We start from the raw sequence: 13,479 nt of genomic DNA, 5'->3' as shown, positions 1-13,479 counted from the left end.
CATGCATACAATCCCACATGTGAGATTACAAAAGAAGTGTGGCACGGAGGTAAACTAAGACCTCTATTAACAAAATCACACTCAGTAGAAACTAATTCAGAACTACAAACTGAAATATTAGCTTTGAAAATGGCGCTAGATAATGCGGATCGCGAATTCCCGACACTTATAGTGTCAGATTCATATTTCTGCGTCAAAGCATATAACAAGGATTTGCAGACCTGGATTCAGAACGATTACAAAGATGACACGGATGCACCAATAAAGCAGAGACTGCTCTGGGAACAGGTAGCTCTTTTGAAAAAAGAACTACCAAAGACTCACGTGACACACTCACTGAGTCACCAGCGTGATGGCGTTCACGTTGTAGGGAATTCATTGGCTGAAACAGCCGCAGCGGCAGCCAGTAAACCGGCTCCCGTAGATCGAAAAAAGCGTACATTAAAATACATTGACGGCGAAACAGTGCTGGCAGTAAAAACGTCATCAAAAGGCGACTGCTCGGCGTTACCGATCAACTATCCACTCAATTACACATACATCATAGATGCAAACTCCATTCCTTTTGCTCGAATCCCTGGAGTGGGGGATAGAGTGATTCCAAACATGGACAGGAGAAACTTGTTAATCGCAGACGCACACATGGGCGAGGGTCTCAGACACCTTAAATTAAAAGATTCTCTGGAAGAATTACAATCACGGTACTGGTGGCCAGGCATGAGCCTGCACTACACCATGTTTGTAAAAAACTGCCCAAACTGCAACAGAGATCGCAGTGGGGAGAGAAGCAGTTTAATACCTCGTCGTATCAAGGCAGATAACATCACCACTAAAAAGAATGGCTTGCGATTAACATATACAGGCTAGTTCCCACTTATAATGTAGATCCACAGCACTCGGCTGACGTCCGGACTGTTATACAAGATTTGCGAGTCTAAATGGCATATACGCTAAGAGCATGCTACGTTCGACCATTTTTTTTCTTTTTCTCAGGCAATCCAGCCTGGGGGGGGGAAAGAATGGCCAAATGAGCACAGCCCAGCGGGAATCTTCTCACTTCCTTCCTGAGGGTATGGGATGGTGTAAAGAAAAAACCAAGACAGAAAGCAATCTATAATAGAAAGGATATTAGGTTCGGGAGCTGGGTGGGTCAAACATCTACTAAGTGTCCAACGTAGTCTAAATAACTTGCCAAGAAATTCTCTGAAGGGATTCAGTCCGTACGAATTATTATTCGGAACTAGGATGTTGATCTCTGACCTTGATAGTCAGACTTCAGTGGTAACAGAAAAAAGCTTTGATGTCAAAGACCGTTTGGCTATTTTGCAGGACTTAAACAAAACAAGAAAAGACCTGAGCAACATACAGTTGAAAGAACAGCCAACGACCACTGAAGAATCACCACCTGTCCCAGCAAGACCTGTCTGGATTCCAAAAGTCGGGGATCTAGTCAGGGAGAAGATCGCGGTAAAGAAGGAATTTGGGCCTTCTTACAGAAAAGCAGTTCCTGTATTGTCTGTCAACGGGACAAGATCAGTTGTACTACCGCCACTTGCTGGAAAAAAGGAGAACCGAGTTGTATCCATCGACCTGGTAAAACCACAACATGTGGCCGATAACCAACAGTAGGCCAAGTGGACTCCCAATAAGTAGCAGAACACCAAGGTTTGCTACCAGTACAGAGGTCCTATCAAAGAGGCTCATCACATTCGAAACGCCTACAGAAGAACAACAAGGACTATGCAACAATGCAATAGAACTTAGACCTCTGAAAACCCAAATAAAGACATTTAGCAGAGACACACCAATCTATACAGAAGTACCAAGTGAAAATGCAAGAAACAAAAATCCTGAACCAATTGGAACAATTGACAGAACTGCATCCGGTTACTTCATCAACTTCGATGATTCCTCTGAAGGCTTCAGCGAACAAAAGACACAGCCATCATCAAAATCCTTTAAAGACAAAGCGAAGGAACTTTTGAAACAACTGAAAGAAACATATCTAGTTTCTCCATGGATTGAATTTTGGGTGGGTTTTGGTGCATTTATCCTCATACTTTGGCTCATCATGGTATTTACCTTGGGACGCTTCATTGAGGGAAAATATGCTAAAATGGACACAGCAAGTCAGAACATCAACTTGGTCCTCAAACCACACACATCTTCACACGTCGAGAAAAGAGAACTTTCTTCAGAACTTTCTTCAGCCAACTTCACAGCAATTCCAATATCTGGTGGGGTAGCCTGGGACAACACTGACTATGAAATTTATGGTCCGGTCGAGATCCTGAAATATCCACACCAAATCAAGATCTCCTTGAGTGACTTTGCAAAACCAAACTCATTTGCTGATGATTGGGACTTTGAAAGTATAAACAATATGATGTCTGACTTAGTAATGTCTGCTAAATTTACAAAACATGATTATTTGCAGGGTTCTACAAATTATGACAGCATGTACTGCTATAACCATTATGGTAACCATTTCTTGCATAAATCTGCACAACCTAGAAATGTTTTAAATTTTAATCAATGGGAACATTGTGCTACACCTCCAAAAGGGAGCTCTAGAACCGTGTATGGCAAATATTCATATTTTTCAGGTTTTAACATAACTAATGCTGAAACATTTTATTACAAATTGTCAAACAAGACAGGGATGAAAACCATGATAACCAACACAAAATTGATATATTCAGATTCTTTCTTTGAAAAAATGAATACTTTTGGATTTGATTATTGGGACAAACATGTTGATTTGAAAAGTGTTTGGGGTACAAAAGAATGGCAAGTACAGGGTATAGAAGCTTTGTTTAGAGCCTGCATGATCCCAGAACAAATGATATTTTTAAATGACACCGTTCAACAAACCACCTGTCTTGGCTTAGCCAAAATCAAAGATTTAAATAACCTGTCTATTCCAAAGCCAACAATGTTTAGCAATAACTCTGAAACAGATGAAGAAATAGACATAAACCATATACTTAACCAAAACAGAACACATCCTGATTGGAAACAATGGTTGATCTGGCCCACAGATACAAATAACTGTCAAGATAGATTCCTGAATAAAACACAGGGTTTCAAAATGAACAGGCCAGACCCTAGATATCCCCAAAGACATCACCCAGGGATAATAACAACCTACAGTGTGAAATTAAGCAACACCTAACTTTACTTACTGATGGTGCTGACTTGCGTGATTTCATAATGGGACCACGCAAACAGCGTCAAAAGCGTTTCATAGCAGCCTCTGTATATGCAGCATACAATGAGGCCTGGAAGGTTACTCAAATTGAGACAGCAGAAAGAATACGGGAAATTGACCGTATTAATTTGGAAAAATCACTTTCTGTAGTGGACAATGGGTTAATGACTCTGTCCTCCAGAATTTTTTCATTGGACAGCATTGTGTCTTCAGCAATCGATATATTATCGCAAGACTTACTGTTATTACAACATGGTCAGTCACAATTGCGTTCTATTGTACAGCTTGGCTGGACGTTACAAAATCTGCGTTCAGGCTATGTGCCTTGGCGTTTAATCAACACAACGTCACTATTTCAAATCTTTAACCTTACTGATAGACAAATCGGTATGGCGCAGAAGGGTGCTGATTATACAATCTTGAGCATTGAAAAACTAGAAAGATTACCGTTGACAATGTCAGAACGACCTGTCAGTGAATGGATAATCCACGGAATCATAAATATTCCAATCTCAACCTTCAGGTTTCAATACTGCCAAAAATATATACAGGCTGGCATGTACGAGAAATTGGGAAAGGGGTACCTTAAAACAACATGGAACCTGCCCTATTCACATGCATGTATCAGTAACAAAGGACAGAAAGTGTTTCTTAGTGGCATCAATTGTGCTATGTCACTAAGCGGCACGCTTCTGTGTAACGGTATTAGTTTGCACGGAGCCTGTGAAGGGAATTCATACAACCTTTCATGTCACCAGCAAGGCGCACCTGCAACTGAAATAGAACCATTCTTTCAAAGACTCTATAATGGGAGTTACATTCTTATTGTAGACCGCAGATGCTGTAGTCTTATGCCCGGGACTCCTTATCTCGTCACTACGACGGCGAAGGTCAAGTGCTGTGGACGTTCTTTGTTCCCCAGCTCCTTTCCAGACAGGGAGGCGAGGGCATGGCCCAGTTTGAAAATTACTTCTATTCGAATAGACACTTTAAGCAGAATGAAAACAGTGCTTCTTCAGACGCCTACAAGGCTCACGTCATCTAAAGAAACGTATGATCTACAAGTCGCAAGGACGACTGCAGAGATACATACATTATTATCAACTAATTCCCCCGTACATTTCGCGGAAATCCTGAGCGAAATCTTAAATATTTCTGATACCACAGGGGTCTCAAAGGTATTTAAGACAGTATTTTCGATGGCATTAACACCATTCAAAGCCATACTGGGTATTTTTCCAGACTTCGTCCATTCGATTTTTGGCGGACTTCCCCTGATCCTAGGACTAATTGCAGGAATCCTATTCCTAGTCCTTATTTTTCGTTATGGCAACCCATGTCACAGATCAAACTCTCGCGACAATGGAAGATACGATCCTAGCCATTGGATACCGGGACCGGATATCAAAAATCCTGGGACTATCCCGGCTTAGAGACCTAAACATGACTTGGTTTCTATCATTTCGACCAATGTGGCAAAGGTGTGTTTTACCTGTACTAAGGTGTCTGCTATGCGGAGAAGAATGCGTGTTAGACACCTGTCTGACGCTACAATCGGATGCGCCGGTGGATGCAGATACACTGTTGGTTCCTACCAAGGTTCACGCACTGTGCTGCCCTCAAAGGCTGCCAATTCTGATGACGGCATTCCTGGAATCTTCACCACTGCGATTGAAGAGTAGTGAAGTTCAAGATGAAAGCAGCATCGAACAGGTACGACCTTCTGTCAGCAATGCAAATCAGAATGTCAATGGAGACAATCATGCGCATGAATGCATGGTTACCCCTATTTCCGACTTAGAGGAATTTTCCCATGAAGCTGTTGACAGTTTTTTCGAAAGCCTGAATGATATGATGTTCTCTCCGGAACAGAAATAGAGACTTTTGAGTAAACTCGCACACGGCGTTCCCTGAATTCGGCCTTCAACTTTAAAAATAAAGTCACATGAACAATTACAATCCAGTTCACGGACAGCAACTTTTTTCAGCAAGCCCCTAAAATATTTTTCTATATATTTTTTCCCGGGACACTGATTTTCTGCTTAAAGTAAGAGACTATTCCTAGAGAACTAAGATTTCTATTTTAGATACTTTATAGACTTTATAGACTTTAGCTGCCCGCTGGTATGTTCGCAATAGATTTTATGTGATGAAATGGTTTCGACTTTTTTTCTGTATAGCCATATTAAGAGCCATTTCATGTGTATTTCTCATATACCAACAATCAATAATGCATAACAATGCGTGTTCACTTTTGCATTTAATTCATAGCTTAAGTGCATACAATATATATGACTGCAATTTTTCAGTATATTTGAAAATTTCGAAATGCATTTATGTATTTTGGGGTGGTAAGGTATACACTATACTCTATAGTATGTTGTACTATGTTATACTATGCATAGATTAGTAGATATGACCATAGTTAGCGTGGAGTGGGTGTCGTGTATTTCTATAGGTTCTGATTCGATCCCCCTATTCCTGACCCTATTCTGGTTAAACTTACTAGCTAGTTAACTAACAGTCAGCCCATGAGGCAAGAAATCCCCCATGATGCAGATACCGTTATCTGACGCAGTCACACTACGGCACAGGAACGTGTTATCTGATTAGGTCATAACGCTTGAGATCTAATTAGACAAGCGATATTCCTCCAGCCCCTGATAAGGCATACGACGTTCTCATAACAAATCAAACCTATGACAACCTGGATAATCCGTGCGGCCATTGTTTTGATTTCACAGAGAACTTTAGTAAAGAATGTGCTAACGAGCAAGTCGTATGACATCTTTATTGACGTACCTATGTCCATCCTTACGTCAATCTCGGCACCTTTAAGGTATAAATATTGCCGACCTTGCCCTATGCAAACACACGCGTGGTGACAAGACGGAGCAGCCATACTTGCCGAAGCCGAGAGCAGAAGCAGACCCCGCAGGCAGCAGCCCCGCCTTCCTGACGCGCTGAGAGACGCGCTGCTATCTCAAGCCGAGAGACCCAGCACCGGCGCTTCTGGGCAGCCCTCGCAGGCAGCCTGGAATATCGAGAGCAGAGAAAGAGATACCATTCCTCATTCATCCTAAATTCCAGGTACAGAACTGAATAACCCCTCCTAGAGAATTCTTTAGTTATTCACTTGGCAAAAACAAACTTAAACTAAACTGTAACTTTCTATTCCCGCCCACGCATTAGACTTAGGTCAGGTACACGGGGTAGGCGTATTTAGAAACACCAGTTGAGTACGTTTAGTCAAATGTATAAGTGTATGTAAATATATTTTAATCATTTTAAACATCATATGGCTCAGAAACCATATCAATGTTTTTACAGTATTATTTTATACTATTGCTTCTAATGTATGCACTTTACTTAACTATAAGTATTGCAATAATATCGATCCATTTCTCTTGTACGAGAAAAGAGACTGATCAATAAATAACATCTTTTATTGAACACGCCCGTCTCTTCCTTTTCTCTACATTCTGATGAGACTAAGAATGCACGTACTGACTGAGTAAAATAATTGCCTTGTGCTCACACGACTCTCGAGATTGACTCTTGATTAGGGGAGAGCAAAGTTGTCATGTTCTATGGTTGTCAGAAACTAAATCCCTTCTTGTCTAATCAGGGGAGTTCATCCTTCCTTGAACATTCGAGAAAGTTTCTAGCGAACTCTGAGCTTAGCTGGCAAACCCAAAAATTAAGTCTAGTATCGACAGTAGTAGACCTAGTTAACGTCTGGCCTAGGCCTTTACTGCTGTAGGTACTATTCCAATGCGCAGAGCCTATTGGGAAAATAGGAGCTACACTACAAGATGCTCTTTTATATTTCAGCTTCTGTGCCAATTTCTTCTTTGTGAGTATCAGTGTGACACCTGAGAAATCTCTTTGTTCAACAGAATGGCACTCCAACGTGGACCTCATCAGAGAAGTGTCTATCTGAGGGAGTGATCTTGTCAGGAGACAGAAATCTACTGTGGAGGACAGGACAGGACTCTGCTAAGGAGGTACTCTGTGCATGGAGATTCTGAGGATTCTCTGTCTCTGCAGCCCGGTATATTTCTGGTCTTCCTGATTTTGATCCTCCACATGATGTCATCCCTGACTGAGAACCTTTTTGGCGTGAGTATTAAAAAAAAAAAGAAAAAAAAGACCGTTAGGTCATTCAGAACTTGGCAGTTAGAATTTGGACAACCATTTGTTTGGTAAGAGTCTTTCTGCAGCTCTTGCTGTTGGTTTGATGCCTTGTATTAGTAAGGAAGTTTAGTAACACTTACTGTGGCTTAGATTTGTGTTGGCCAACTTTGGATTTGTATGGGATAGATATGTAAATTGCAATTTATGTAGGCAGGTAATGAGGAGATTTTTCTCTGTTTGACTTTGTTTGAACATCTCAACGTTTGTAGAGTGTCTTAAGCGCTACTTTGATTATATAATATTTGCATATTTTGCAATATTTTTGGCATGGCTGTTTCAAGCACACATCGAAGAAGGTGTTGCTGTTTGGAGGTACCATAGAGAGATGTGAATTAAATTAGCTGGCTCCCTTGAGGGAATAGCTAGATAGGTTTAGGTATAAAAACATATTTCTTCCTTGGTGATTCTGTATCCTCATGGAATAAAAATATGGATCACTTTTCTGCGCAATTTTATGAATGGAGATATGCAGAACGATTGTTTGGTGTTCTGCCAGCCAAAGCTAGTGAATTGAGTGTACTTTGGCTTCTTGGAAATAAAACAGTCTGTTGGGCTGTTTTTGCAGTCTTTTGGATACTATTGAGAAGCGCTTGTTATAAATATGACTTACAACTAGTATTTACAAATGGTTTGGTTTAAGTACAGTCTGTGCACTGTCCTTTGTTTCTGTCCTAAGTGTTGATCTGTCGGTTAAATGTGTGTTTAAATGTCTATGTGGTTCATGGTTTCTCATTAGTGATATTTCTGTAAGTAAATAGCGATTGTGCTATTTATGAAATAATGGCTATCCAGCGCGCTGTATTATGTGTCCTGAGTGTTTGATCCTTTCTGTACCATGTCTGATAGGAGCTCAATGTGTGTGTTTGTGGGTTTTCTTTTAGTCTTCTGTCTGTTATGCAAAATGTCATTTAATTAATATTAAATAAAAATTAAATAAAAATCCTGAAATGAACCATATGATATGCTAAATAAATTAGATGTTACTATTTAAATTATAGAGTAAGCAACTATGCACATGTAAAAACTCCTAATGCTTAAAAGATACAATTAGAATTCACATTCAATAGGAATAAAAAAAGGCCTCAAAAACGAAATTGTGTGTTTTGCAATAAATAAACTTACAGTAATTTCCTTAGATACATTGTATTAGATATTAACAGGCAAACCCATCATCTAAATACATTGGATGTTGCTGAACTGCACACACATTTTAGAACTATAAATGTCTCAGTTTTAAATACACTGTCCCCAAGCTTACATTTCAACACAAAGAAAAGCTGTACGACAGCTGTATTTTTACTGCCGCTAAGCAGCCGCTGTTGTTTTGATTGTAGGCCATGGAGAGACAGGAATGTTCACTCAGCCAGGATTTTGTCAGTTAAAACACGGGGTGAAATCCTGCATTTTAGACTGCTGTTTTAAAAAAGTTACAAAAATCAGGTTCATTATTTTGTACAACAGGAAAACATTTCAAGTGAGGATTTCCTTTCTTAAAGCCATTTTTATAAGCACATTCTTGGTTCTGATGTTAAATAATTGTCCTTTTAAAAAAAGTGGTGCAAAAAATCTGGCATGTTTTAAGTTAGGCTTCTGTGCTTAGGCTTATGAGTGAATGCGTCTAAATATGATAGGCATGGGATGCAGCTTGCTTTTCCTATGTGGAATTATCAAAAATGATTGGTTTAATTTAACTTTTTTTGATTATTATGAAAAATTATTAAAACAATAAGTGCTTTTACATTCGTTTTTTAATATTTATAAAGCTTAATACTCATACTGTGACCTCCTAGCATTAAAATTAAATTTAAGTTGTGTTGTACCGCATAATGAGGATATTTGCATATGAAATATCACTCTGTGCAGGTGTAAAAAACTCATTTTTATAAAGGTATATATGATTATTTTCAATGTCTAACTCCTGGGCTACGTAATAAACATTCTGATAATGAATATTATGCAAAAAAATATAGGATATTCAATTTTAAGTGCCCCAAATATCAAAGTCGAAATTGGGTAAAATGTAACTATTTAAACAGCATTCTTGCCATTTAGAGCAGCTTTTAAAGTGCCTTAGGCTTCAGTAAATGCATACATTTAGTTATAAAACAAAGAGCTGACCTGTATATTGCTGCAAAAGTATACTGCACACTGCTTATAATTGAAAATATGTATAAAAAACCCAGCAGAAGTTATTGAACTGACAAACAGGGGAATGGGTCAGTTTTCTGCTTTAACGGTGACTTTGAATAGGGAAAGCTGCATGGAAAATTTGCACACAGAATAGGACAGCTGGGAAGAGTTAAATGCAAGTTCTATATTTAGAAGCCTGGCAGGGCTCCCAGAGAAGGTCTGCATTGACATTTTGACAATCTGAAACTTTTTGAAAGATAAGATGTTAGCACATGGAAGAGTTGTGTTTTTTTTATTTTGTTGGTAAAGCAAGTTGTATGCACTCATATGAATATCCCATAATAAAATTGCATACGTAAGCGTGGCCATATACACAGCAAATGCTTTTAGTATGGTGCTTACTAGGGCTGAGCTAATGGCATTTAGTTTGAATTCATTCGCCCTCATGTTCTATTTGTACATTTACTAAAAGGATTGGGGTTTGGGTATTCATGTTTTATTCAGCCCTCTCAAAAGTGCTATGTACCTCCTATAACTTTATTTATGGCCAGTTGCTACAAATAGGGGTTGATAGTGTTGACAGAAGAGAAACCTGTTTCAGGTTTCCTAGTGTCAAAATGGGGGAAGGAGGCTAGCTCCTCTACAAATTAAGGCTAGGTAATATGTATGTTACTCTCTCCTTTTCTCAATTATTTTTTTTAGCCTGTTTAAACTGTCTGTGAAACAGCAATGCAACATTTAATTGGCTATTCAGTAATACTGTTTTTGAACACTGTTAGCATTAATAAAATCAAAAAGTATATGTTTTATTACTGCCCATCCTGTTTGATGAAATTATGACAGGATCAGTAGTCTAGATTGTTGTTCCCTTATGTTGATCTCTAAGGGGAATTCGATGTGGGTAGTTTTGTTCTACAATTCTTAGGTGATAACACCATTATTGCAGTTTTGCAAGGTCTTTGCTAGTTTTTTATTAGCTAGTCTGTGTAAATAAACTGACAGTCCTTATTAGAGCTGATGTTGCATAGTGTGGATCATGAAAAGTAGAACGCAGGGAAGATGCCCAAGTGATCCTTAGCAAAATGTTTTGAAGAAAATGTTGTTTTATAGATAACAAACCCTTTTAAATTAGCAGTTTTGGATTTTCCTGCTGCTCCTATAACATGAGAGCATGGTCCTGAAGCGTACAATGTAGGTATAGCCCACAAATCTGTCACACCTATCTCAGTTCTGAGCACTGAAGCTGACTATGATTGTAATCATTTACATGTAGGAGTAAGGGTAAGAAAGTTAGTGTTTCTTCGCATTTTATGTTGGTTTGTAGACCTTGCATACCCTGTAAAGCCCTCTGATACCCTCACGGGTCACGTTCGCGCTCTATAAGACACTAAAATAAATAAATAAATAAATAAATAAGAAGAATCATTTTGGAAGTGTCTGCAGTCCTGTAGAAGTAATGTAAAGTTTATGAGCAAAAGTGTAGAACATTTCCTTCTTTTAGGATTTTTCAGATTAGCACACAGAAATACACCAATGTAAGCATTTAGAGTATGTCTGTGTTGTTTTTCTCTTTTTCCTCTGAATTTAGAAAATTAATGCACACTTCCTTGGCTGCTTGGGATTGGGTGATGTATTAATCTTGTTAGTTCACCAAAGAGTTCCTTTTATACTTGTCAATAGGTCCAGGCTGTTGTTTTTTTTAACTCTCTCATAGATAGATGAATGAGGTTCTTGGGTGCCTTGCTCATATATTGGGCGTCCCAAGACTAGGAAGTATTTTGAAACTATCCTCTCTGTTGATAGACTGTTTCTGTGACTTGTGTAAATACCTTTTGTTCTGTCCACCAATAGATATTTGCTGCTTTACAATCATTACCAGAGGGGCCGGGACATCAGATTCAGCCTGGGGAGTCAGCGTCAGCACCAGTCCAGCTTGAAGCCAAAGTGAAGGTAACCAGCACAGGCATTGCTGGCAACTGGGACCTCAGTGAAGGCGGAAGCCCTGTGATCAAGTGTGTACCCCTGCCACTGTCTTGAGCGAAAGACGGGGTCACAAATCCGAAAGGAGAAATTGTCGATCATGCACAGCTGAGAGTCTCGGACCGACCATAATGGCGAGGAGGCTTTGCTTGAGGTGACCCCTTTTGAAACAAGGGTTGCTTCAGAGATCCTAGCATCAGGCCTCTGAATTCTGGTCCCAAAGTGAATGCAAGTTTTCTCCTTTGTTTGTGGGTCAAGAGATACCTGGGTACACTGGATGCAATGTGTGGCCCCAACGAATGAGCAGTGCGCCAGCAGAGCAACACAGGAGTTAGGGAAGGACTTGAGGTTAGAGTACAAGTGCTGTGTCTCTGGTGCCTGTTAGATTGAAGTGAAGAAAACTGGTGCACTGCCTGAGACACTGTACAGGATCACTAAGAGCATTTGCCTGGTGGGTGACTGCCCTATCCTGAAAGAAGAGACTTTTTCCTTGAAACTGGGCTTTGATTCTTGAGTTGTGAGTTGTGCAGCTCCATCGTGGAAACAACAAGAGCCTGACTGTGAGGCTCCAACGGGCATAGGGAGAAGACTCCCCTCTGGTTGGTTGTACAGCAGCTTCAATTTCCCCAAGGACTTCTTCTTTTTCTTGTCAATAATGTACCCCTTTAGTTGTCCCATTTTTGAGGAGGAGCAGCCCTTTGCAGCTCTTTGTTCTAATTCCTATGGCCCTGTGTGATCCTCCTGGTCCCTTGGAGCCAGGATTGTTTTTGTAATAATATGTTTAGTCGCTTTAATATTTGCATTAGTTTTACTTAATATGCACGTAAAACATTTTTCTGAGCAATTGAAAAATTTGACTTTGCCCTTTCCTTGAATGTAATTAATTGATGTTCTAGCCCTCATAAAAGGGAAATGTAAAAGTCAATTGGAAAATGTTTTTATTAGTTATGTGTTGTTGGCTATTCTGAAATTTAAAATGAATAGTCACTGAAATGTATAGGAGCCCTGAAAATGTTTACTAGATGATTTTAGGATTTGCTTTTGCTTATGACTAGGACAAATGATAATTCTGTTTGTGATAGTGGTCATTACTTTCACCTGCTATCTGAATGTTAATTATGATCTGATGCTCTGTTCCCTCTGTATTCCTGTTTATACCTGCTTAATGAAATGTTTAGAATGGAAAATGCCCACCTAGCAATGAATTAGGATATTGATAAATTTATGAAAATTAAGGTGAAATATTTTCTATGTTCCTACTGGATCATAGGAATGTCTCCAGCTAATGCTAAAACGGTTGTCTGTTGTAAATTGGCAGCAATGGGTTAGCATTAGCAGAAACCATCCTGTATTTAGAAGTTATCTTATCCGCCTTGTGAAAGCTATTTTGTATTTCTGACAGCCATTTTGTTTTCCATGTGCTCGCCATGTGCTCTGTCCTACCTTTCTGTTAACTGCTCTTGTAGTCTGCCTAGAGACAAACTATGTTTAGCATCTTCCACCTTCGCACATGCCCAGAAGGGCCTAGCTAGTAGAATGCACCTACTTCTCTAGTATAACTGTCAGACTATTTTTGCTGCTGCATGGAGAAGTAACTCTCCTCCCACTTTGTTGAGCAAGCAGATCTTGTATGCCCATCTTAGTCATTTTTGCATGCTTACATGAGTCAGGACTGCCCCTTGGTCATATGCTTACAATGTAACCCTAAGCATAAAAAAGACCCCCGTTTTCTGTACTCCTCAGACTGCCTCATTCAGTTGCTAAGGCTTCGGTGTGACGTAGTCTCACTCATTTGAGGTTAATAAAGATGCTCTTTTATATTTCAGCTTCTGTGCCAGTTTCTTCTTTGTGAGTTTAAAAGGACTAAGTATCAGTGGGACCCCTGAGAGGTATCTTTGTTCAACAATGATGCAAATTGTGTAATAGAGTATATTCGTTTTAGAAGACTTTATACTTCTGAT

The sequence above is a fragment of the Lissotriton helveticus genome, chromosome 4_1 (genome assembly GCF_964261635.1).
Source record: "Lissotriton helveticus chromosome 4_1, aLisHel1.1, whole genome shotgun sequence".
NCBI lineage: Eukaryota > Metazoa > Chordata > Amphibia > Caudata > Salamandridae > Lissotriton > Lissotriton helveticus.
The sequence above is the reverse complement of the archived record's forward strand: the minus strand, read 5'-3'. Positions refer to the sequence as shown.